At 39.6% G+C, this 26,532-nt stretch overlaps 1 long non-coding RNA gene and 1 pseudogene across 2 annotated transcripts; one reads left to right on the top strand and one right to left on the bottom strand.

The window, feature by feature from the left end:
• Positions 1–517: 517 nt before the first annotated feature.
• On the bottom strand, positions 518–26,532 carry LOC149258738 (uncharacterized). The gene is made up of 2 exons (XR_016256923.1): positions 25,318–26,532; positions 518–822 (listed from the first exon to the last, which is right to left on the bottom strand). It is a non-coding gene; the product is annotated as an uncharacterized LOC149258738 (long non-coding RNA).
• Positions 14,016–17,683, top strand: LOC149258739 (proline-rich receptor-like protein kinase PERK1; annotated as a pseudogene). Its single transcript, XR_016246358.1, has 7 exons — positions 14,016–14,928; positions 15,365–15,451; positions 15,526–15,596; positions 15,667–15,743; positions 15,832–15,979; positions 16,092–16,253; positions 16,369–17,683. The product of XR_016246358.1 is annotated as a proline-rich receptor-like protein kinase PERK1 (transcript).

The following is a 26,532-nucleotide window of genomic DNA, read 5'->3' as shown; positions in this document are numbered from 1 at the left end:
TCTTACAATCATAATATCTGGTGGATGCCTTTGAAGGAAACATTGCACTACCTTCTATAGATATGGTGAGGGAAACAAGAATGGCAATGCTTTAAGAAATCTAATGAAGCTCAATCCACTGTTATTTCCAATTAAAACAGTGCCTACCACTTTCATTTGGCAAACAACAAGAGTATAAACCACAAAACTACTCCCATTGAATCATGTTTGCTTCAAAATCTAGGTTTCTATCATCCCGACGCTTATGCAGGATCAGAACCCCCGATATTGCCAACGTACATAGCTTTAGTATCCCTCTATCTTGATGTCCATATCCAAACATACATGTCATTACCACCGAAAGTTAGTTATATCTCTAATTTCTTCAGATAAGGATTCAAGCTCCATCCTGAATAACTACAAAACATAATTGAGTCTCATAATCACTTGATTTTGCATTTGGTTTGCATTGATCATATGTTGCCTTTAAAAGATAAAGATGTGATTTATTTTCAGCCTCAATAGATAGTGCTATTGATTTTAACCAAAATTAGGTGGCCTCTAATTGCACATTATTTACTAGATGCTTAGATACACAGTTGGATACAACCCAAGCACCACTACAAGCAGCACCAATGTCAATTTTGTAGGCTCCTCATAAATTCCTTTTCTTCATCGTGTAATTGGCAGCATCCAAAGCCAAATTCTCATTTTGAGCCCAAAAGTGATCTTGAGATAGACAAAAATCTATCTCCATATTTGTGTATATTCAATGATTTGCTTCACTTTATTATATACTTTGTTATCATGATCTCCCTCCACATCAAGCTTATCTAACCACACCTACAAACAATGACAAAGAGACACCATGAGCCAGGAGACATAATGACCATGCTTATTCAACTGACAAAGATCAAGCCGACTATAAATTGGAATTAAAGCATGAACAAGCATACTTCCAAAAGTTACTTGATTGTCATCTGTAGTAAAGTCTATATCACACAAATTTCGCTATGGTGATGGAGTCAATGTTTAAGCAAGCTATGACAAAGATTCAGTCAAGGACTTCATTTGGAGATGACTAAAACATTCTAAAAAGCGTAGCTAAGTATTAACAAAAATAACCGAAATTTTGGAAAAGCAAAAGAGGATCCAATACTTTAAGAGTACAAGGTGAAATTTTGGGGGTGTTGTCGCTACTACAACAACACCTTGAATAAGTATTATAACTTCATGTCAATATTGAAAAAAATTCAAAATTTCTAGCATCTCTTATACTTTATAAGCAGTTTTGCATATTTCCAAGAAACCTTTCCTAACCAAAATATTTATTAAAAAAGCACCAAACAATTAAATAAATAAATAAAATAAAATCACTATGCTTCATAATAAATAGGGGAAAAAGTATAAATTAATGATTTATATAATATTCTATTTGATCATTTCAATGTTTTATTTCTTTTGGGGGTATTTCCTCATTTATATTTTATTTCTTTTGGGGTTATTTCCTCATTTATATTTAATTACAAGTTCCATTTTGATGTTGATGAGTTAAATTTTAAATTAGATCATTTGTGTCTTTTGTTTAATTTTTATTTTGTATATTTTTTTTAATATTTTAAGTAAAAATTTGAAATTTTGTTTACTTTTATTTTGTATATTTTTTTAATATTATAAGTAAAAATTTGAAATTTCATTTTTATTTTGGATATTATTATATTTTAAATTATAAATATTTATCTTCTTCATTCAAGTTCAAATTTGTCGGGCACTAAGGTGTGCCCACATCTCGTCTGCATGCCAAACATACACGTCGACCACCTTGGTGAGGTGAAAAACTGAGGCATGGTCCCCTTGGGTGAGGGCACACCTAGCTGAGTGTCAAAAAAGTTGACATTAGGGTTTCCACTTGGGCATGAGAGTGCACGACATGTTGTCTTGGTGGCACAAGCACCACAAGGGTGTGTCATGTAGGTTTTAACCCCGTACAGAAATTACCTGCATACGAATTCTAAAACACATATACACAGATATTTTCCCTTGTATCCCGAAACCGAGACTACCAACTTGATTTTTCATTATGTTCATTTCAATGTTACCATACATATTTATACATGCCGAAGCATCCAAAACCATGAACTGAAAACCATCGCGTCCAAAACCATGGACCGAAAACCATCGCGTCCAAAAAACATGTGTGAAAATCATGCACAAAACCATAGGTGGGTCCGCCCAATCTAACATACTGTCCAACAAAGGGGGGGCTCCGCCCCTCCACTAACCCCCCGGTTAACTACGTGAGCTAGTTGTGGAAAGAATATAACACAACCCAACATTCTCCCACTTGTTTTCTTTCCACAAGGGGCCACAAGAGAGCTTAGTCATTTTTCTAGCCCTGAAACGCCCATTGTCTCTCTACACCAAGAGAACTTCGCAGAGCTCACAGATTGCAGTATTCTTCAAAGTGTCCACCTTTACCAGCAACACCTTTTTGTCTTCTATCATATCCCTCACAAAGTGATACAAACATCAATGTGCTTTGTCTTTGAATGGTATGCAGGTTTCTTTACCAAAAAATTGCACTTTGGCTGTCACAGTCTGTCCTTATAGCTTCCTGTACTAACCCCATACTTGAACACAATCTCTGCAACCAAACTGCTTCCTTGCTTGCATGAGTGGTTGCCATGTATTCTGCCTCTATAGTTGATGGTGCCACTACAAATTGTTTCTTACTCATCCAGCTGACTGCACCTCCAAATAGGTTAAACACATACCCACTTGTAGATCTTCTCTGATCCAAATCTCCAGCCCAATCTGCATCAACAAAGCCATGAATATCCAACACTCTGTCCAATCCTGGTCTTCCTTGGTAGCACAAACCATAATCACTAGTGCCACGCAAATACCTGAAAACCCGCTTCACTGTTGTCCAGTGCTCCTTCCCTGGTTTTGACATAAACCTACTCAATACTCCCGCTGCATGTGCAATGTCTAGTCTAATACAGACCATTGCATTAATCAGGCTACCGACTGCACTTGCATATGGAACACGGGACATGTCCTCTTCCTCTTCTTATGTCTTGAGACACTGTTCAGCAGATAACTTCACACCTACAGGAATACGAAACTTCACCGGTTTACTATCCTGCATATTAAACCTCTGCAGTATTGTCTCGATATACTTCCTCTGGTTTAACCAGAGCTTCCTTTTTGTACGATCTCTTTTAATTTCCATGTCCAAAATATAGTTTGTAGCACCAAGATCTTTCATGTCGAATTTGGAGGACAATTGGGTCTTCAAATCCTGGATAATTTCTTTGTCATTTCCAACCAGCAACATATCGTCCACATAAAAGACCAAATAAATAACACGGTCACCAATTAATTTAAAATACACACAGTGATCTGCTTTGCTTCTGGTGAAGCCAAGTTCTCGTATAAATGTATCAAATTTCTGATACCACATCCTTGGTGACTATTTTAACCCATACAAAGACTTCTTTAACTTGCATACTAGTTCTTTCTTACCTTTCACCGCAAAACCTTCAGGTTGCTTCATGTAGATCTCCTCCTCCAGATCCCCGTGAAGAAATGTTGTCTTCATATCCATCTGTTCTACCTCATAATCAAAAGTAGCAGCAACAGATAAAAGTAATCTAATAGAAGTTACCTTGGCAACAGGAGAAAAAATATCACCAAAATCAATTCCCGACACCTGGGAATAACCTTTTGCTACCAACCGAGCTTTGTATTTCTCCACTTTTCCTTCTGCATTTGTCTTCTTTAACACCCATTTGCTGCCAATGGGTTTCCTTCTAGCTAGCAACTCCACCAGATCCCCAGCCTCATTTTTGTGCAAAGATGTCATTTCATCAACCATGGCCTCTTTCCAGGGTTTTCCATCCTCTGAATCTATTGCTTCCTTCATAGTTCTGGGATCATCATCAGTAATAGATAAAGCAAAATTGAACAGAAAGCAGATGGACTATACCTTTCTGGTTGCCTTCTTTCTCGAACTTATCTTCTCACACCCAGAGTTTGTGGCTCTTCATCTCTGATTCCTCCTCTACTGTAGAGTCTGATTCTTCCTCCTTTAACTCAAACTCTATCTTCTCAAGTTCCTTTGGTTGGAATTCATGTTTAATAACATCTTTTACCTCTCTGAACACCACATCTCGGTTGTACACAACCTTCCTTGTTACTGGGTTCCAAAGCTTATAACTCTTTAAACCATCCTTATACCCAATAAAGATGCACTTTTCAGATTTACTATCCAACTTGGTTATTTTCTCCTTTGGAACATGTACATATGCATCACATCCAAATACCCTCAGATGTGAAAGAGAAGGTTTCTTACCAGTCCATACCTCTTGTGGAGTCTTATCCTCCAACGCTGAAGAAGGTGATCTGTTGACCAGGTAACATGCTGTCTCCACCGCCTCTGCCCAGAATTCTTGTCCTAACTTGGCACCACTGAGCATGCTTCTTGCCCTTTCCATCAATGTCTTGTTCATTCTTTCTGCAACTCCATTTTGTTGAGGTGTATATGGAGTAGTCTTTTGTCGTGCTATACCACACTTCTTACAGAGTTATTCAAATTCCTTGTTGCAAAACTCTCCACCATTATCTGTGTTCAACACCTTTATCTTCTTCTCTGTCTGGTTTTCCACCAGAGCCTTAAATTCTTTAAACTTGTCAAAGACTTCAAATTTCTTCTTAAGGAAATATATCCATGTATTCCTTGAGAAGTCATCTATAAATGATACATAGTACACATACTTACCCAGTGATGGAACCTTCACAGGTCCAAACACATCATTGTGCACAAGCTCTAATATTTGTTTTCCCCTCTTACTACCAGAGGGGAAACTCAAACGATTTAGCTTCCCATATACACAATTTTTACAGAAATCAAAATTCAGAGAGCTATTACTCATACCTTGTACCATACCTTTACCATGAAGTATTCGAAGACCCTTCTCTCCAATATGTCCAAGCCTTTGATGCCACAGCATGGTCTTCTCTTCAGAGACCACTAGATTTTCTGCTCCACTTTCAGGAACCACAGAACTGTTGCAGACATCAACAACCGTGCTACCTTGTAGCTTGTACAGAGTTCCAATCTGAACTCCCCACATCAATACCAGTGCTCCCCGAACCATCTTGCAGGTATCCTTCTCAAACACTATTTTTACACCTGCATCATCCAGCTTGCTAACAGAAATCAGATTTCTGGCTAATGTAGGAATATGCAGAACACCCGGAAGTGTTATAACCCTTCCACCTTGCAGCTTCAACTTTACTTTTCCACGACCAATGATTCTAGCCTTCCTATCATCCCCCAAGAAGACATCACCACCATCATATTTCTCATACTCGCAAAACCACTCTCTATGGGGAGTGAAGTGAAAGGATGCACCTGAGTTAATCAACCATGCCTCATGATCTACATGTGTACTTGAAGAAGCCAAGTACACATCCCCACCTTCATCTGAGGTGGTTTTCGCCTCTGCAGAAGGAGCATCATCAGATCCCTTTCCTTTATCAGGAGCTTTAAATTTACAATCCTTTTGTAGTGCCCTTCCTTTCTGCATTTCCAGCACACCACCTTTACAGGTTTTCCTAGAGATTTAGATCTCCCACTCGATGACTTATTTTTGTTTTTGTTTTGGGACCGTCCTCGTACAAACAAGGCGTCACCATTCTGGCTCTCCATATTTTTCCGTCTCATCTCCTCCATCAACAAGGATGAGACTATTTCATCAAACTGTAAGGCAGTTGCATTGCTACCTATTGCAATAACCAGACTATCCCACGAATCTAGTAAAGAACACAACAAACTAATGCACTTATCTTCATCTGAAATTTTAATATCAACAGATGCTAACTGACTTACCACAGTGTTAAATGCGTTCGGATGCTCTGTCACCGAGTCTCCATCTTTCATCCTCAAGTTATACAGCTTTTTCCGCAGGAACAGTTTATTCACCAGAAACTTAGATTGGTACAAAGTCCCTAACTTGTCCCACAAAGCCTTTGTTGTAGCTTCCCCTGACACATTCAGCAATACTGAATCTGAGACACACAATCGTATTGTGCTCTTTGCCTTCCGATCCAACTTCTTCCATTCTTCATCAGACACTCACGTTGGTTTAGTACCTGGATCTACCGCGATCCACTGATCTTTATCCACCAACAGATCCTCCATCTTGAGTTTCCATAACTCAAAACTCTGACCATTAAATTTCGCGATCTCTATCTTTCCACTACTTGCCATCTTATTTCACCACCAGAATCGATCTCACAGATCTCCCACTGAACAGGGTCTGTTATCACCCCAAGAAATTCTCTTAGGTTGTATCTCGGAGATGCTCGAGAACATTACAAACTCAACAAAAATGTTGGAAATAGGTGGATGAATGGAAGGAATGATGCATATTCAAGCCAGATAACCACTTCTACTATGTTTAACCCCAGACATGGGTGAACACCCCTAGACTACAAGGCTTTAGACCACCAATTACTCACAATTTGAGGATTAGGTGAACATGGAGAATACTGACCACACCAGCAGATGCACAAGACCATGTGATAGTCGGCTGCAACCAGTAAAGAAGTCTGCAAATCTATTTCCTAATGCACAGATAGGATGACAGCTCTCTGGCACTAAGAAAACAGAACCCTGCATAGCACATTCAATGATACATACTAGATTCTAACACAGAGGTGGGATGACAGCCCCTCTAATGCTAAATATCAAGAGCACATGAAAAATACATAACAGACATAGCCTAGAACAGAGCAGAAATGGAAAGTGAGCAATTAACAGCAAAAGAAGCTTGTATTAGCTGAAAATGAAGACCAGACGCTGCAAGTATCACAGTAGTTACAGTCTCCAGAAGTTGAACCTTACATCAAAACTACAACCATCAACCCCTATTACATCTGTGTTCAGGGTATATATAGAGTTTCATTACAAAATATCCTATTGTTCCAGGCGTGGAGGGGTCATAATCGACCACCAACCGCTTTAACTGTCTGATGGCGTCTTTGGTGTAGTCTGTCTGCTTCAGTGAACGGATTTGATCTTCTTGGATGCTCTATTGTCCTTCTCGGGCAGGTGGAGTGTTGTGGAGGACAAAATTCCATAACTGTTAAATGCGCCCACCTGCTCAGACTCTGTCCTTTTTACCTCGGCCATAATGTTTGTTGAATATTAACTACGCAGAGTGCTGGTAGGTGATCGCCTTCGTCCTTCGGCAGCACAAAACAGTCAAGGGTGCGAAGGCCGCATAGTGGAAGCATGAGCATGACGAGAACAATTATCGGTCGTTGGATCGCGCAGGTGAACGATTGAGATCGTTTGCTAACGAGTATCGGGAGGCGGACAGTCGTGAGTTGTCGGATCTCGGGCAGACAGATCCGACGGTGATCGGGCGGCGAAGATGCACGAGAGATAGTGCGCGGGGACGGGCAGGACAGCGGTAAATGGTATTCCCCACACCGCTTTTCGGAGGTGGTGGTAATCGTACAACAAGCGCACGATACCATTGAAAGCACGACACGTGGCGGATGGGACAGGCGGAAAACCGCTTTCCCCGCGGGTTAACAAGTGGGCAGTGCACGCGATCGGGAGGAGCGACTACCGTCCGATCGCTTTGGTGAATGATCGGACGGCGGAGACAGGCGGGCAAGTTATTTGCAGCGGGGACCATAGGATCTATTTGGGGTTGATTAGACAGCGGAGGAGTAATCGGATCGGCAGAAAACAAGGGGCAAGCCTTACACACACATAATGCGATTTACCGATAGCGATGAGGTCTGAAAGCGCCGAGGTTATATGGTAGAGTCTTATGGAGGGCTTGCGCTTCGTGCTTAAGGGCTGGGTCTGAAAAGGGGCTTTGTTGGATTTCGGAGGGATTATTCGAGGAATGGAGAGGTTTAAGGAGGAAAACAGAGATAGCGGGGCTAGGGGAGTGCAAAGGAAATGAAGGAGGAGGAAGGAACAAACTCCTGCGATCTGCCTTTCGGCATAAACACATGGCCAAGCTAGTATTTGGTCCTCCAAATGTTGAAGTTTGTAGCAGAGCTAACAGGGTCTACCACAGGCCCGAGCAAAACCCCTCAGCAACAAAGGCGTCTCCTTGAAGCCAAAACAACTCTGATACCAAATGTAGGTTTTAACCCCGTACAGAAATTACCTGTACACGAATTCTAAAACACATAAAATAAACAATGCAAGAGCATAACACATAAAACACACATACACAGAGATTTTCCCCTAGATCCCAAAACCGGGACTACCAGCTTGATTTTTCATTATGTTCCTTTCAATGTTACAATACATATTTATACATGCCGAAGCATCCAATACCATGGACTGAAAACCATCACGTCCAAAAAACATGTGCGAAAATCATGCACAAAACCATAGGTGGGTTCGCCTAACCTAACATAGGGTCCAAAACCAAAATTTTCCGAGGCGCTGCCCCTAACCCCATAAAGTGGGGTTACAGGTATGCCTCAAACCTCCCGTGACCCCCCCCCACTACACAATCGGCGCAATGAAGGGGGGGGGCACTACGCCCCCCCTCTAACCCCCTGGTTAACTATGTGGGCTTGGTGGCACGAGCACCACAAGAGTGTCTCACGATCAGGTGACATGCCCAAACACGTGTGGGAGAGAGTTGGTTTGAACGACAGAAGGACCGTGTAGTGGCAGTGACGAACCGAGTATACTGGAGTCGCACATCAACCAGAAAGTTAAGGAGTTAGTGCACGATTTAACCAATGTGAGTGTGGAGCCAACCGCACGAAGTAGTAAGCTGACCAACTGAACAAGTATGGAATGTTAAGGGCCGTGAGGTGTTGAACCATCATGTTAGCACCATATATACTTGTGAGGAGTACGAAATTGAAAGGAAGCAAGACAGGAAGCACAAGACGAGCAAAGTCGCATTAAAACATAACCAAACTAAAGATGAGGAGAGGAGATTGGGTGGGTCTGCAGTAAGGCAAACCCTCGAGCGAGCCAAGGAGAGGAGCTTGGGTGGATCTACAGTAAGGAAAACCCTCGAGCGAGCCAAGGAACAACTAGGTGTGGGAACCGAAGTTGGGTGGAGACGACCCGAGATAGTGGATCGAACCGATGGACATGTTTATTGGCTTATATATTTTTGTTGGGCTTTGCTTGTTGTGACAATGGAACGAGCCTTCATCTTGAGTTACCTATCATAAAGATTTGGCATTGTTATAATAGAAGAGAAGATCGATGGGTTGTTTTACATAAAAACTATGTACATGTGTTATGGCATATATTTATGGATTGTTATTACTGCAAGTTATTTATATTGTGTTAGAAATGTGATAATGCGCTACTTGTTTTATATTGATAATTCCGCAAAAGTAACTAATATAAAATATAGCAAGAGTAACATATTATGAGGCTAGTCAAGGTGGATTAACATTGTGCTACACTGGGCAGTTGTGAAACACGCCAGTGTCGTTGTAATGCTCCCTCTCACCCTTTGGCTTTTCTTGGGTTGTGTGGAAGTGTTATATGTTATGAGGCTAGTCGAGGTGGATTACATTATGCTACACTAGGCAGTGGTGAAACACGTTAGTGTTGTTGTAATGCTCCCTCTCACCCTTTGGCTTTTCTTAGGTTGTGTGGAAGTGTTATATGTTTGTTTTTAATCCAATATCCAAGGTTTGTTAAGAAGATGGGGTTATCAAAAATCTCACTTTTCAAACTTGGCAGAAATCAGAAATTAATTTTGATCACTATTATGACCAGCTCGTTGAGAGCTTTCCAACAACATACAAATTTACCTCAATCTGAGTTCCAGATTGAAAGATATTCCCATAAAAAAATTGGCGCATTAAAAGAGGCCATGTCATCACATTAGCCATGCGACACCCTCATGGCCTCCACTAGGCTTGCTTGACCCTAACATGCCATCACTGCGGGACCCATAGTACCCTATCCACATTATGCCGACACAACCACTCTTCTGCTTCTCGCCCGCAGAATGTTGAAAGTAACAAGTAAAGAGCAGCAGACGGTCTTCCAATGGGCAAGGTTCCCAGACCAAAACCTTGGTTGGATCATCCCTTTCATCATCGGCATTGCCCATATGAGTTCACAACAATCGTCATCGTGGCAGTGGGCGGTGGCTCGACTGCATGGTTCCATGAGTTGGAACATGCAATGGATCGACTCCTCAACATTAGGCTCTCCTTACCTCACTTTCATTTCAACTCCAATTGCAAACGTCGAGGTCCATGATCTGAGATCCACGATTAGGGTCCACCCCCAAGCCACATCATCTTACGCTATGTCATCTTGCCCTCATCATCTCAAGCCATGTCATCTATGCATCTTGGTCTCAAGTTTCCTCACCTCATGTCTATTCCAATCTAAATGGCAAATGTCGAGGTTTGAGGTCTCAAACTTGCGACGTTAATCACATGCACCTAGTGTTTGAGGTAGAGTCCATGTCATCTCGGGGCTTTGACATCAAGGTTTCCCCTCCACCCTAATCTCAATTGCATAGTCATGGTTTGAAGTCTAACGGTCCAATGGCAAGGTTCTGGCACCACAATTCTACCTCAATCCCACTCTCCACGGTGTTCCTTCGAAGAAGCTCAGTGGCCCGAAGACCTGCGAACTCACTTGTCCATTTTATAACCAATAGTCAATCGTCGAGACCCTCGTGGGGACAGCTTGGCACGATTACATTAGGACAAGGTTCCATCTGTGAACTCGCGGTGTTGGCTCCTACCCATAAACATATATGTATATACCAACAGTGTTTCTTCCCTCTAGTCTGAGCGACATAAGAAGCACCAAGTTGGGGTGTTCACCAAAACAAAGAAGGGTAGTTGCCTTGAGCCATCTCCTTTATGTATTATGGTTCGCAGTCCCAAGTTTTGATGACATGGCTACCAAAAGAAATCTACAACCTAACTATCAAGCATTACAAACTCTTGACCATGTTGAGCTACTATTTATAAATCAAGATTGTCAAGTAAAGAAAAAAGAGAGCATGGGCACATAGTTTATGACTTCCATCATGAACATAGCATTAACCAACACAACCCAAAACTTCAATTCAACTATCAACAAACAAGATAGTTGCAATTCACAAGTATGGAAGAAACCTTCATAATTCACACATTCATACAACTATAGACCTATAACTTGCCAATCCCAAGTTTAACAGTGAAATTTAGGTAATCAATTATAAACTTTTAAGGTATCCCACAATCATGCATATGATAGTGAATTATTTAGTTCAAGTTGACAATCTATATTCATAACGCATGAGATAATTGGTCAATTGTTAGCATAACTGTAAGTTTGAGGCATCCCCTCATGGACATATAGGTTTATGCATTAATCACAAGCACAAGAAGGAATTTGATAGTCTATAATCCAACATGTATAAACAATTATACAAGAAGGAATTTGATAGTCTATAATCCAACATGTATAAACAATTATACACAATTATACTTATATGTGTGTGTTAAGGTGGTACAGCAACTGAAGGAGGGACTTCCACTCTCCACCAAACTATAGGTCAACTACACTACAACTTTCTTGCCGTTGACCACCCCCGAGCCAAATTCCACAATTTGAGGGGTTGCTTACTCAAGGATTTCACACCAGAGGCTACGCTAGACACTCAAGAGGTGGACTCCACTATCATGGTGGACTATCAACTGCTCTTTGGCAGTGACACCATTGTGACCCACTCTTCTCTGAACTCATTCACAGGCTTCGCCCATAATTTATAGTAGCTCAAATCAAACACAGGGTTTAACAATCAACTCCACAATTGCTTTATCTTTTGCATTCATTGCTCCACAGTTCCACACACAATTTTTTGAACATCCTCTATTATCCAACAAGAGAGATTAAGAGAGAAAGCTCACAACCACGACCAACACAACCAACCTAAGAACCAAAAGATCAATTGATGAACAACCTCCCTCTCTCCTTGCTACCAATATTTTCGCTTGACTCACCTAACATTCTTCCACCAATCTCCTCTTCTTCCCGAGGCAGTCTCCCCCTGCCTCGATCTGTGAGAGAGATAGGATGGGTGTGGTCCTCTACCCATACCTCCCAATCCCATCTCTTCCTTTTTTTGCCAACATAGATGGTGAACTGATCAATAGGGGTTCCAAGACTTCAATGCGAGCTAACTCGTGGTTGTTCACAATATGCAACCAGTTTTCCTCCAATTGCATCTCATAAACAATTTGTCAAGCATTGGCTTTCTTGATTTGCAAGAGACTCCAATCATTAAATTCAGGTTGGGTTTATGGCCTTCAAAGCACACAAGTGGGCAAGCTTTCCTCGAGCTATGGATCCGTAAGGCAATCCTTCCTTTAGTTGGTAGTAAATTAATTTTACATAATTAAGTTTAAATGCTTTATCAACGTATCATCCAATTGTGTTTCTCCATGTCGGCATTTCGATCATAATTTAATATTACTAAAATAGGGGCAAGGCAAGGGATGTCATACTCGGATGTTAAAGGGGTCACAATGCGCCAAGCACACTTTGTAACTGTAACGAGCCCCTGGGGTCGTGACAGGTGGTATTAAAGCAGTTCAGCAATACAGCTGAAATGGAAATGTGCAACCAAAGAGGTATGTCAGAATTTGGTGATTCTTGTTCACATGAAGATTCTTGTATGAATGTCTTGGGAAAGGAACAGGACAACTGAAGGCACAAGTTGTGCTTTGTGAACATGGAGATTAGCAAAAGGGAAATACTAGCACTTGTTGACATAGGTACCTCACAAAAATTCATGAAGGCATGTTTGGTAGGGCAACTTGGGTTGAAAGCAGCAGCTAGCAGAACTACGGTGAAGGTAGTAAACTCCAAGGCTAGAACAGTGACATGATTGGCAGCAGATGTGTCAATTCAAGTTGATGCATGGAAGGGATTGTCGGATTTTATAGTAATGCCTATGGATGATTTTGGGGTGATATTGGGACAGAATTTATTTGCTAATGCTTAGAAAATTAGAAAAAAAAAAATGAAACTTCTCCAAAAAGGTTCCAAGTGGATCAATTAGTTACGAAGTTCTACAATCATACCACAATAATCTTTGATAGTTAAAATTAAACTTTTCACCTTATGACAGCATAATTTTTACACCTTCAAGAGCAAATGCTAGTTATAATCCTCTTCAATGGTGAATGTTGTCAACACATGCAACAAACCTAGGTTTTGTAATATAGGACAACAAAGAGGGATTGCAATCAACTTGCAATCTTTAGCCATATTGTATTTATTACACTTACAGGGCACCCTTTCGTTTGAGCATTGTTATGACCCAATTTACTCAATCGACTATGGCATTAATCTCTAATTCTAGTATCTATCTTTTTGTGCAACCTTTACAACTTGTTTTACTAGAATCTACTTTACACTTCATAGCTTTAGTTTCTAGCACTCTTAGTTACGAAAACCTCCCTTGAGCCAGAGGAGATCTGGTCTAAAGAAATTAGGAGAGTTGACAAGATAACAATGGTTGACCTCTTAATTACCCAAATCTATCATTTAGAACCCTGGAATTGTTATATATTTAGGATAACAAATTGAATAATAACACCCATCTCAAAATATAGTATAAATTTTCTTTATCAGTAATAGATCAACTATCTTTTGGCATATGCTGGATTTTCTAAATTTCTTTGCTTTACACATACCATCGCCTGTAATCCCAGATTAGCTGACATTTAGGTTAGCAACAATATATTCTTCTTCCTATGCGGAGAATCCTCCCAGCCTCTGTTACCATATCAATTGACAGTAATGTGTTCCTATAACTTTTTGGGGGTAAAAGCTTTAAAACTTCAAGTAAATCAGATATTTAGTGATCTGAAGCTTTATTCTGAAGAAAGTTAATTGTTTTGAATCTGGCACATTCTTCTAACTCAATAATAAGGATAGAGCAACATTATTTTTCCCTGTTTAGGAAATTGCTACAATAAATATTTTAGTTAACTCTTCTCTTTGACATTGTGCAGATGAGCTTTATGGGCGAACACCTCAATACCTGCCTTATTTTCCTGACATTAAGACAATCACTCTTTGGGGGAATAATGATGTCAAAATTAACTCACCTCCATCCCATCCAGTTCATCTTGGCAATACCTCTGAACCTCAACCATCACCTCGTGTCTCCATGCCACATCTTCCGACTTCCCAACCCGTACTTAATAGTGGAGTTGATTCAAGCTCTGGTTTTCCAGAATCACAGCAGCCATTTCCTCCTCCACCTCCTGTATTGATGCCATGTCCTCAACCTTCCCGACGTATATTTAACAGTGGAGATGATTCAAGGTCTGCTTTTCCCGCATCACAGCAGCCATTACCTCCTCCACCTCCTGTATTGATGCCGTGTCCTCGACCTTTCCAACCTGTAGTTAGCAGTGGGGATGATTTAAGCTCTGGTTTTCCGGGATTACAGCAACCATTACCTCCTCCAACTTCTGTATTCATGCAATCCCTTCCACCTCCCCAACCTGTATTTAGCAGTAGAGATGATTTAAGCTCTGTTTTCCCGGGATCACAACAGCAATTACCTCCTCCTCCTCCAAGCATTAGTCTTGGTATCTCAAAAAAATTCACCTATGAAGAGTTAGAGGTTGCTACAGATAGCTTCTCAGAGACCAATCTATTAGGACAGGGGGGTTTTGGATATGTATACAAAGGCATTCTTCCAGGAAACAAAAATATAGCGGTGAAGAAGCTCAAACTTCGTGAGAGCGAGGGAGAATGTGGCTTTCAAGCAGAAGTGGAAACAATCAGTTGTGTGCATCACCGCAACCTTGTCTCATTGTTGGGTTACTGCATAGCTGGTAGCCAACGATTGCTTGTTTATGAGTTTGTTCCTAATAATACACTAGAGCACCATCTACATGGTAAGTAATATGTGTAACAATTCTTCCATTATTCACTTATCATTATGCATATGATTTTGACTAAAGCGAGCTCTTCCACCATCTGCGTTGGGTGAGACCTTCAACACTTCATTTGTGCATGTGTAATGCTAAAGAAATGCAGAAAAGAGCCCACAATCTAATTTTCTAAATTTTAGCATAATGTCTAACAAAAAAAATGATAGTATTAAGAACTTTTGAATAAGTAGCATAGATCCATTTTAATCTTCGATCTGTCATGCATTTAAAACATCGAGAACAAAAGGCTTAATAGATCCCAGGATAAGATGAATCAATGCAAGTATCCTTTTAAAAATGAGGAATGAGTATTTCAGTAAATGTCAAATTGCTTCATGCTAGTAAAGTCACTTGAAGTATAATTTCTATGATTTCCAATAAAGTTTATATTTTATGGCAGCTGAAGGTCAGCCTAGCATGAAGTGGCCAACTAGATTGAAGATTGCAATAGGAGCAGCTCGCGGGCTTGCTTATCTACATGAAGACTGTATGCTATATTACTTTTGTCTTCTTACTTCAACATTCTTTTATTATCTATTTTGACATTGTTCTAAATTGCAGGTTATCCGAAGATAATTCATAGAGACATCAAAGCTTCAAATATTCTACTTGACTCCAACTTTGAAGCAAAGGTAACCTTATGTTCATGGTGTGTTAGACCTCACAATATATGCTGAAATCTGATATAATCTTTTGTCACAGATTGCAGACTTTGGTCTTGCAAAATTTGCTTCCGAAGGTTCTCCTCGTGTCAACACAACGCCTAAGGGGACTTTTGGGTAAATCCCTTTCCAGTGCATTTTGACTTTGTAGATACCTTTTGTACCTTTATACTGGACCTCTGAGTCCCTATTGTTGCCTGGATAGGTATTTGGATCCAGAATATGTGTCAAGTGGGGAACTGACAGATAAATCTGATGTTTTCTCTTTCGGTGTCGTGCTGCTTGAGTTGATCACTGGCCGCCGGCCTCTAGATCTAACTCTATCATTTCCGGAAAGTAGTCTAGTCAATTCGGTTAGTACTTCAAATCGGAACTTATTTGTATACTGTTTTGACTGCTTAAATCTTCATGCCAACTTGGGTTAGAATTTATTCTAGGTGGTCTAAATTTTTGATCACTCTGTAGGCCCGACCCTTGCTTGCTCGAGCAATGGAAGATGGCAATCTAGGTGCCCTTGTTGATCCCCGCCTACAGAACAACTTTAATGTGAATGATATGATGCGGGTAGTTGCATGTGCAGCTTCTTGTATTCAAAAGTCTGCAAGAAGCCGCTCGCGTATGGAACGGGTACAGTCCTTGCTTGCATAAGTTGTTGACCTTCAGACGTTTTTTTTTCCTTCAAAGTTTCTGGGGAGGATTTAGTTGTAGAAATACACAATCTGACAGCAGTCATATTTTTCAGATAGTTCGTGTCTTGGAAGGTGATGTTCCTCCTGGCATTCTTCACAACGAAGTCAGTCTGGCGCATAGTACTCGGTATGTCTCAGTGGGAGGATCTGTCCGCTAGCCAATATAGTGAAGACACTGAAGAATCTCAAAAGATTGACTTAGGAAGTCAGGAACATGGTAGTGTGAGTACAGTGGCTCTACCAGTGAATGGGGTAAACCAATCTGTTTCTAGTAGTTAATATCTACAAAGGAAGGAAGTGCATCTAGCATTGAGAGGTATGTCCCTAGGATTAATGGGCATGACAGAACTCCTTCAGGTACAACCTAAGAGTACCTCTCTGGGAAACACACGGACAGAGATGTTCCATCAATATATAGAAATTATTAGACACTTTGCAAATGTCTGCAGTTTGAAATATTACTTAATCTGCTTATTCTACTGGTATTTGCTTTTATCAACAAATACACAATTGATATTTTGGAGTCCATGCATTCTTCTCTCCTCTCTCTCCAGCTTGTTTTATCTGGGGAGGCTTCTTGTTTTTCTCACAAGTATTATCACCAAAGAAGCATAAATGTTCTCTGTAGAGCAAGCTAGCCTTTAGTTTTTCAAACTAGGACTTGACTCTTTCTTTGCATGAGAGTGAAGTTCAGGTGAGGCTGTATACTGTGTCTCTTCATGACTGTCATCAGCTACCAATAGAATGTTATAACAGATCTTGTGTGGATGAGCTTGTACAATAGTGCATGTGCAGTATAGGATGATGAATTTGTAAGTCCTTCAGTTATGACTTTTTATATTTCTAGGCATAATGCAGCTAGTCAATGTATAAAATTTCTAGGAATCAATACAAAATTCACTGTCTTCAGTATGTAATAATGCATTTCTTTTACATTATTATTATTTGACCAAGTAAATTCTGCACTTCTCATATTTGCTGGCTTCATGACTGGGGTGACATTTATTCATCCTAGCTTCTATCCTATCCACTTGTTCTACATCCTGCAGACACTGTTTATAGGTTCCAACTTATCCATCCATAAAGAGAAAGATAAGAAGGCAATTTCATCCATAAATAGAAAGATGGAGATAAGAGAGCAACCATCGTACAAGTGTTTATCATGTTTGAACTGTTCCTGGAACTCATAGGTGCAAATCCCAAAAGAATTAGAGAAATAGACCACTTCAAAATTGACATCAAGATTACGAGCATACATTAAGATTAGCATTAACGTAACATAGATTATAGGACTTCAAATTATTATCACATATGTTTATTTGGAAGTTTTTGGAAACGATTATAATGCCAAGAAAATGAATACATATTGTCAGATGAATTTGTTTTGTTCAAACGAGGCAGAAAAGTGAATGGCGGCCATAGATTCCTACATATTAATGTGGCAAAAAAGAACTTGTTGGTTCCCACGTGTGATTTTCAGCTTCAAGACTGACAATAGGAGGAATTATACAGTAAATGATATGACTATCATATGCAGATTCCTTGATTTTTGACCATTGGATCAAGCTCTACGATGGTGGATACAACTCAAAATGGAAAGTGAAAGGATTGATTAAGGTCAAAATGTGTGCAAAGGGTTTCTTTTTCATGATTTTCATTCATTTAAAGGATTGGGAAACAATATTTGAAGCTAGGCCATTCTTCTTTTAACTCTTTTGACCTCGAGATGAGATACTGTAACAAGCAGTTCCATCCCACTTTAAGATGATTTTCGAAAGCTCTACGCTAGAGAAGACTATAGATGCTCATGTTGAAGTTTTGGAGTGAAGAGACTTCGAGGATATAGGAAATATGCTGGGAGTTTCTATCAAATCATCAGATGTAACCAAAGCCATGAGGTACGTGTCTTATACTTGATTCTTTGTTTTAATGAATATCTATACCTTCGCGGAATCCATAATCTTGGTTACCAAAACATTGAGTGGATTTAGATTATATACGACCAACAAATCCCTTTTCAATGTAAGCTATGTCATGAACATGGACATTTGGTGAGGGATAGCCCCTTAGATTAGAAATCTAGATAGGATAATAACACAGATTCTGAAGGATTTGCCAAATTGAAATCCAAAGCCAAATCGCTAAAAAAAAAGTGGGAAAAGAAACATTTTTCACATGTGGAAAATGCCAATAAACTTGGCATTCTATCTTAATTTAATGAAAAAGGTTAAGGGAAGCAATCAAAGGGAGGATGAACAAGGAGCAAGCCAACCGAACAGTTCACTAGTGAAAGGAAACGATGGAGCAGATCCAAAAGGAAGGCAGACATGAGGAAGATATGGCAGCCAATAGAGAGTGACGATGAAACGAATGTTAAAGAGATAGTCAAAAAAAAAAATAATCATCTATCAGAGCAGACAAGCGGGTTAGTGGAGTAGGAAATTAAGAAAGAAGTTAGAAGGGGTGATAAAAGTAACATGAAAAATACTCACAGTACTCGGGATCTCAGTCCAGGAGCAGGGTTCTGATTATAGCGGAAGATGGCTAATAATAAGAAGAGCCATATGAGGAAACTGTTCGACACTCTATCAATCAGGAGGCAAAAGTCTAGATCAGTGTGGACATGAAATTATGGACGTAGGCATGAAACTTTTAGCAATAGAACGTGAACAATCCTATATTTGAAAGCATTGACTATAGATCAACAAATATTTTTCAAGATAGTCTCAAGGAAAGGAAAAACAAACAAAGTATGAAAAGGAAGGCTGCTAGGAATCAAATCGACCACCCTCAAACCAAAAAAATCAGTCAAACCAAAAGGGGAATGATACCTAACAATGAAAATTTGAGGAAAAGAGAAGTTCTTGTAAACTCAGGTAAATCCAGTCCCTTTAGTAGGTTTATATCCAAAATAGATTGAATAACTTCAATGAAACTATTATCACATAGTAGTAGGGGTCTTAATGCCCCAAGCGAATATGGAATTCTAAAAAGGAAAATGGGGCTTGAGAAACCAGATGTAATTTTCATTCACAAAACTAAATACAGCGATGAGGAAATGAGCAAGTGTTCACGGAAAATTTGGAAAGGGTGTACCAAATAGTGCCAGAGGTTACGCAGGGAACTTAACTACTCTATAAGATCCAACGAAAGCTAGTATTGAGGATGAGGGTGGTAGCAAATGCTGAATATAACGGTTTTAATTCTTACACTTGATCCACCAATCTATATGCATGCAAGGATCTGACTAAAAAATTAAAATGTTGGAAGTCAATTAGAAAAGTAGGGGTCAATCCAAATAGGAAGCACTAGCATATTGGTGTTTATATGACCTGTTAGACCGAGACAAAAGGTGGGGATAAGAGGATCAGTGAACAGTATTTCATCTCAAAACTGATATCAAAGGTCTTCGACTTGGTGGATGAACTGTCAAAAAAAGGTATGTTATTTCGAATGGTAGAAAAATAGACAATGCTTTAATAGAATAAAGGTTGGGCGAGTGCTTTAGTAGTGACTCCTCTGTCAACAACAATGCCGAGTCTTTTATTCTCAAAGGGGCTGGTTCAGGTCACAGGCCTATCTCTCTCTGGTGAATAAAAAATGTAAAGCCCCCCAGATGCCGAGATTAGATTTGAAAAAAATGTGGCTACTCATGCTAATTTTAAGTACTTTGAAGACCCGGTATAAAGCAGCTAAAGTTGAAAAGAAAAGAAAAAGTACACCCTCCAGCAAAGACTCGAGGTCTCTAAAAACAATTGTAAACGATTGTAACAGAGTAGAACATATTTACTTTAAACAATCAATTAGAAAAACTAGAAAAGGTTTAGGAGAAAACCCTATAACATAGGCTAAATAATACCTTCACTGGCAAGGAAGAGACTGTCCAACAACTTATGGAAGCGCATCAAATTCAGGGAGAGATCTTCTAGAAACAGATATCAAGAGTTAGATGGCTGAAAGAAAGGGATCAAAAACAAAATATTTTCACCAAACAATAATGAAAAACAGGAGTGTAACTGTAAACAAAATTAGTGAGTTGTGACCCACTGCATGTATTTAAACGGAGTCAAGGTGACAGATTGAGAAAGAGCTGAAGTTTTACGTGAAGGATCTCCTCACTATTCCAACCATGAACAGAGAAGAAGCCATTAGACAAATATGTGATGGCATTCAAGCTATACAACAGCATCTCATAAAAGAAGGAAGGCAACTTTAAGACTAGTTATTGATAAGGCTTTGCAATCGGATGGTTTTCCATAACACTTCTTTCAAGATTGCTGGGATATAGTTGTGAAGGATGTTCGGGAAGTGGTAAGAATCAAAGGAAACAAGGGTGGTCCTCAAGGCTCTCAATTCTTATTCCCAAAGGAGAGGAGGCAAAGTCAATAGAGCAATTTAGGTCCATAGCGCTTATGCTTAGGCCCTGGGCAAACTTAAAAGGGTAGAGGGAAAAACAAGTGGTATGTGGTATGCTGATTAAATTGGGAATTTACAGTGTATGATTGACTTAATTGGGACATATCGTGCTAGAAAATTTTGTGTTATGTGTGTTGAATTTTTGAGCAATTAGGGAGACATTTCCCTAGAAATAAGTTTATGTGGTTAACCCCTTTCACCCTTGAGGCGAATTATTTCTCAAGAGCAAATTATTTTTCATAAGAGCAAAAGTTATTTTAAAAATATTTTATAAAGCAATTAGACATGTGCAAAATAAAATCATTTAAGTGATTCAATTAGACATGTGCAAAATAAAATCACTAAAGTTATCTAATTCGAATGGATCACTCTAGAAGCTTCCAAAATACTTAATTCGAGGAAGGGATTTTGACTCGAAGATTTCTATATATTGAAGAGCAGCCTTCATTTGCAACACATCAAGTTCTCTCTCTCACTTTGATGATCTAGCTCTCACATTGATGATCAAGCCCTCGCATCAGTAATTTAGTTCTATTGATTATCTATTGCATATTTGCAGATCTCTTATCATCATTGGCAGATATCTTATTATCAGTAGCAAATCTATTGCAGATTTGCAGATCTCTTATCATCATTAGCAGATCTCTTATTATCAGTAGCAGATCTATTACAGATTTGCAGATCTCTTATCATCATTGGCAGATCTCTTATTATCAGTTACAAATCTGTTGCAGAGCTATTGCAGATTTGCAGATCTCTTATCATCATTGGCAGACCTTTTATTGTTAGTGACAGATCTCTTATTATCAGTAGCAGATCTATTGCAGATTTGCAGATTTGCAGATCTCTTATCATCATTGGCAGATCTATTGTTTGGCAGATCTATTGATCTATTGACAGATCTCAGAACTCTCGTTCAGCTCTCGCACCAAAAGTATTTAGCTCTTGTATTGATCTCGCTCCAGAGATATTATATTCTTGATATTGCTTTCGCACAAGAGTTTGATTGCTGGTATATTGCCCTCGCTTCAGTAACATTCTGATCTTGCATTTGGAGAATATTGCTCTTAGTATTTAGCTCTCGTACTTGTGCACTTTGTTCACACACTTGCTTCTACTGTGCTTGTTTTGGAAGTTTTTGAAGGCTTGTGGTGGTATTTTGAAGCTATCATATTAAAAAGGGTTGTTATTACTGTTATTTGTAAAAGGGGTTTTGTACTCTGATTATGTATCTTTGCTGAACATTTGAAGACGATCTAATAGAAGAGCATTTTAAAAAGGGTTTTCCCTCCTAGTGGGGTTTTTCCCTGGTCTTGGACCAAATCCTGTGTCTTGTTGTTCATTGACTGTCTTCTATGGTTTATGATCTCAGAAATTAAATTTTAAACCTGTAAAATAACAATGTGAAACTAGGATCCATTGGGTTCATGGATGTATCTCTTTGGCCTTTTATTCAATCTTGAGAATTGAGCTCCAACTACCCCCCTTAAACCCAAGTTGGAGCATTAAAAAAGGACATCGACTATTCCTCGACATTTTAATACTGTTAGAAAAGGGCTTTGTCTGGACTCTTGCGAAACTGAAGGCTGCCAGGGATCTTATAGGTGTAAAAGCACTCCTTCAAAAGCGATCTTGCATTTGTAGCTTGCGGATGATACTTTCATGGCAGGAAAAATTCCACTCGAAAAGTTAAATCTAAAGTATTTGAATATGTTGTTGTTAGCCTCAGGGGGGAAAGATAAATGGGGTAAATCTAAAGTATTCTTCTTCAGTACTAGATTCTGCTCGGGTACCAGTGGAATCCATGTTTGTTTTGTTGTGGGACCGACCAGATTGAAAAACCTTTTCCACCATATTGGTGTTTTCCCCGCTCCGCTCTTCATTTTGAGGGGTTCGAGGAAGGAATCCAACATCCTCTCCCTTATGGTCGAGCCTGCTTACGCATCCTTAACAGTCGAGGCCTAGAGGCATTGGACCAGGCCAGTCTTCGTTCCATCCATAAGGCATGGCAAGGTCCTTACATGCACGTTACAGATAGGCCTTGAATGATAGCCTATGGCGGGCTTATTGAGCTTGCTGCAGAGATCTTGTGACGAGACAATGAATGGCTGGATTTCACCAATGAACCTCCCTAGTCTTGCTGCTTTTATTATTGCTGGCTGCTGGCCTAGCTGGTGGGATTAATTAGATCGCTGGCTATTGAGCTCGACCTGTAGGGAAGGAATGCATCTGGATCTCGAGAATAAGAAATTCGAGAACATTCTCATATACGCAGGAGGAGGAGGAGTCTGCTTCCCGATACAAGAGCAAATCATAGCAACAGGTTGGCCGCATCTCCCCCCCCACACAAGGCATATTTATGGGTTCCTCTCGGTCCAATCAATGACCGAGAATCATCCGCGAAATGGTTGTTCACCATCTCTGAATCATCCGACAAATAAAAAACGATGGCGGCGATACCAGTATAACACCTTCATGATAGTACTAAACAGTATGAGTCAATCCATATGTATAGAGCTTGTATTGATCTCGCTCCAGAGATATTATATTCTTGATATTGCTTTCGCACAAGAGTTTGATTGCTGGTATATTGCCCTCGCTTCAGTAACATTTTGATCTTGCATTTGGAGAATATTGCTCTTAGTATTTAGCTCTCGTACTTATGCACTTTGTTCACACACTTGCTTCTACTGTGCTTGTTTTGGAAGTTTTTGAAGGCTTGTGGTGGTATTTTGAAGCTATCATATTAAAAAGGGTTGTTATTACTGTTATTTGTAAAAGGGGTTTTGTACTCTGATTATGTATCTTTGCTGAACATTTGAAGACGATCTAATAGAAGAGCATTTTAAAAAGGGTTTTCCCTCCTAGTGGGGTTTTTCCCTGGTCTTGGACCAAATCCTGTGTCTTGTTGTTCATTGACTGTCTTCTATGGTTTATGATCTCAGAAATTAAATTTTAAACCTGTAAAATAACAATGTGAAACTAGGATCCACTGGGTTCATGGATGTATCTCTTTGGCCTTTTATTCAATCTTGAGAATTGAGCTCCAACTACCCCCCTTAAACCCAAGTTGGAGCATTAAAAAAGGACATCGACTATTCCTCGACATTTTAATACTGTTAGAAAAGGGCTTTGTCTGGACTCTTGCGAAACTGAAGGCTGCCAGGGATCTTATAGGTGTAAAAGCACTCCTTCAAAAGCGATCTTGCATTTGTAGCTTGCGGATGATACTTTCATGGCAGGAAAAATTCCACTCGAAAAGTTAAATCTAAAGTATTTGAATATGTTGTTGTTAGCCTCAGGGGGGAAAGATAAATGGGGTAAATCTAAAGTATTCTTCTTCAGTACTAGATTCTGCTCCTTCCCGCAAATCGCTCGTTGACACTAGAACTTGCTTGGATGTTATGTGGACAGAGCAATCCCCAAGCAAGGGTTGCATGCATGTGCTCGAATTTGTTTAGAAGTGGATTTCGTGAAAGGATCACCAGCAGCCATCAAATCCAAATGCAAATTCTTAGGAATGCCACTCAGAGTTCAGGGAAAAATCTGTTGTGGGAAGAAGTTATCAGTGACAGTAGGAACAAAATAAGTCCATGTAACTTTGGTCATTGTAATGAAAAGTAGATCTTTAACATGAGTTGGTTTCTAGAATCTAATTATGTATGAATCATTTTCTGTACTTGAAATTTTAACACAGTATTAGACCAGGAAGACTCCAAATAACAAGGTATACCCTGAATGACAAGATCAGTAGTCCGAGTTGAATTCATTTGGAATCCATGAGTCCGTTTAAATAAACTAAATGGTTTTAGTTGTTTCCATTCGTTCAACCCAAGGAGAGTAAAAGTGTCTTTAAGTAGCACGGCAAAAAAACATAAATTCGCCATTAGAGAAGGAATGCGGAGTCGATGACAGACTTCATGAATTGCAGAAATTCATGAAGAGAAGGGAAATACGCAGCTGAATTCAGGATTCTCGATATCAGCGAGTATAACTATCTATTATTTATTAAAATAGAGATACTTATTTTATTTGGTTCCAGAAGTCCTCAGCGGACACAAGGACTTTTATTCTTAATAGAGCACAAATATAAAGTCTTTATTTTCGGAAGGATATATTTTGAGGGATTATCAGAGAGTTACACATCATTCTTGAATAGCTTACACATTGGTTACACAGTTATCTTTTCTAAATTATTTTAATAGGTTACATATTGTTTACACAGTAAGATTTACTGATGCAGTCAAGATGCCAATAGGCTGTTAATGCTACCAGCAATCTCTGCTCCCAAAACTCCTTCCTCAACTTGTGGTTATAGGCAATTAAAGTTCCTATAATTATGAAAAGAAAAGACATTTCTGTTTGGATCCGTAGATCCTTCGCTCTGTGTTAATGTTTACACCAATTACAGTATAAAACACAAACTGCGTTTCCTGATTTCCTCATTCAAATATGCTCAACACTTATTTGCAACTAGAACATATTCAGATTCATAAACATCATGCTCCAGAATCTAAACTGTAATCTTATCAAACAAAGACATGCTACAGGATTAACTACCTGTAACTGAATCCCTGAACTCTTACCTTGAAGTAGTCCTCTGTTTCTGGTTGGTATATCTTTTTGTAAGGATGTGCATAACCATTACAGGAATTAAACAACAACTATCGGAACACCACTGTGCTGCAGGAATCAATCTTCCACCATCACATTTGAACTTCCTCCGAGTTTCGTTGTAGCTATTCAACCACGATCTACAAGAATACTCTTGCTTTAGGATCCCATTCCAATTGATATCCCAAGGCTCCTTCCAGGTCTGAATACGTTCTCATTAACAGAAATGTATATGCTGGCATATATAAATTTAGCTCAAACCCCAATTTCAATGACTTGATCACGATTTGACCAAACCTTCTTCAATGATCAAGTTGGGCTTGAATTCTCAATTACTGATCAACGCTTCTTGCAATAGCTACCAGGAGCTGGGCACTTAATTTAATACATTTACTAACCAAGTTGTGGGTATCCCGCAACTAAACTTCATTTTCAGATGTAATACTCAGCATACAATCATATGAGCTGTAGACACATCGTTTAACCCTATCGTTACAGAGAATGTAACTTCCACCGTTCGATTCTACTTTGTCATATGTGAACACAGACACGGATATAACCAGAAACACAATTTAAATCATATCAGTGTTGATCCAAATCACAGAATCAAACATTCTGCCACCTGAGAGCGATTTGCCCCACACATCACAATTTATCTCAAAAAATAGCTCTCATTTCCCAAGAGATCGAATCTCACGACTTCAAGATTAAATACACGATTTCACGATTAAATACACAGATCTCGAGTTTGGATGAAGCGGGGAATAAAACCGACTTACCTTTAACGCTGTCTCCAGATCTCCAACGAGTCTTCACTCAACAGGGTTTGTTTATAATGCAGCCCTTCCGGCTGCTCTCGTATTTCCATCATTCAACGCAGTCCATCTCGTTCATTCACCTTCCCGCTCTTGGCTCTTCCGGTCTCTTTTTCCAGTATCCTTAACTGTGTAGCCTTGCTTTACGAACTCAGTGTGTCTCTGTATAATAATGCTCCCAGGTCAATATTGAAGTCAACAGACACGCCCAAAAAACCTCGGCGAAGACTCGCGGCAACCAGCGGTGACAAAGTCGACGATTGCAGTTGCGTCCTTGGCCACGTTTCGAACCCGATGGGCTCCTTCTTTGTGGGCCCGATAATGTTATAATTGAGGGAAAATCTATCCCCACTTGCGACACCTCATAATCCC

Source organism: Pinus tabuliformis, chromosome 6 (genome assembly GCF_031772625.1).
Source record: "Pinus tabuliformis cultivar Carrire ecotype Pingquan chromosome 6, CPIR1, whole genome shotgun sequence".
Classification (NCBI taxonomy): domain Eukaryota; kingdom Viridiplantae; phylum Streptophyta; class Pinopsida; order Pinales; family Pinaceae; genus Pinus; species Pinus tabuliformis.
The sequence above is the reverse complement of the archived record's forward strand: the minus strand, read 5'-3'. Positions and strand labels throughout refer to the sequence as shown.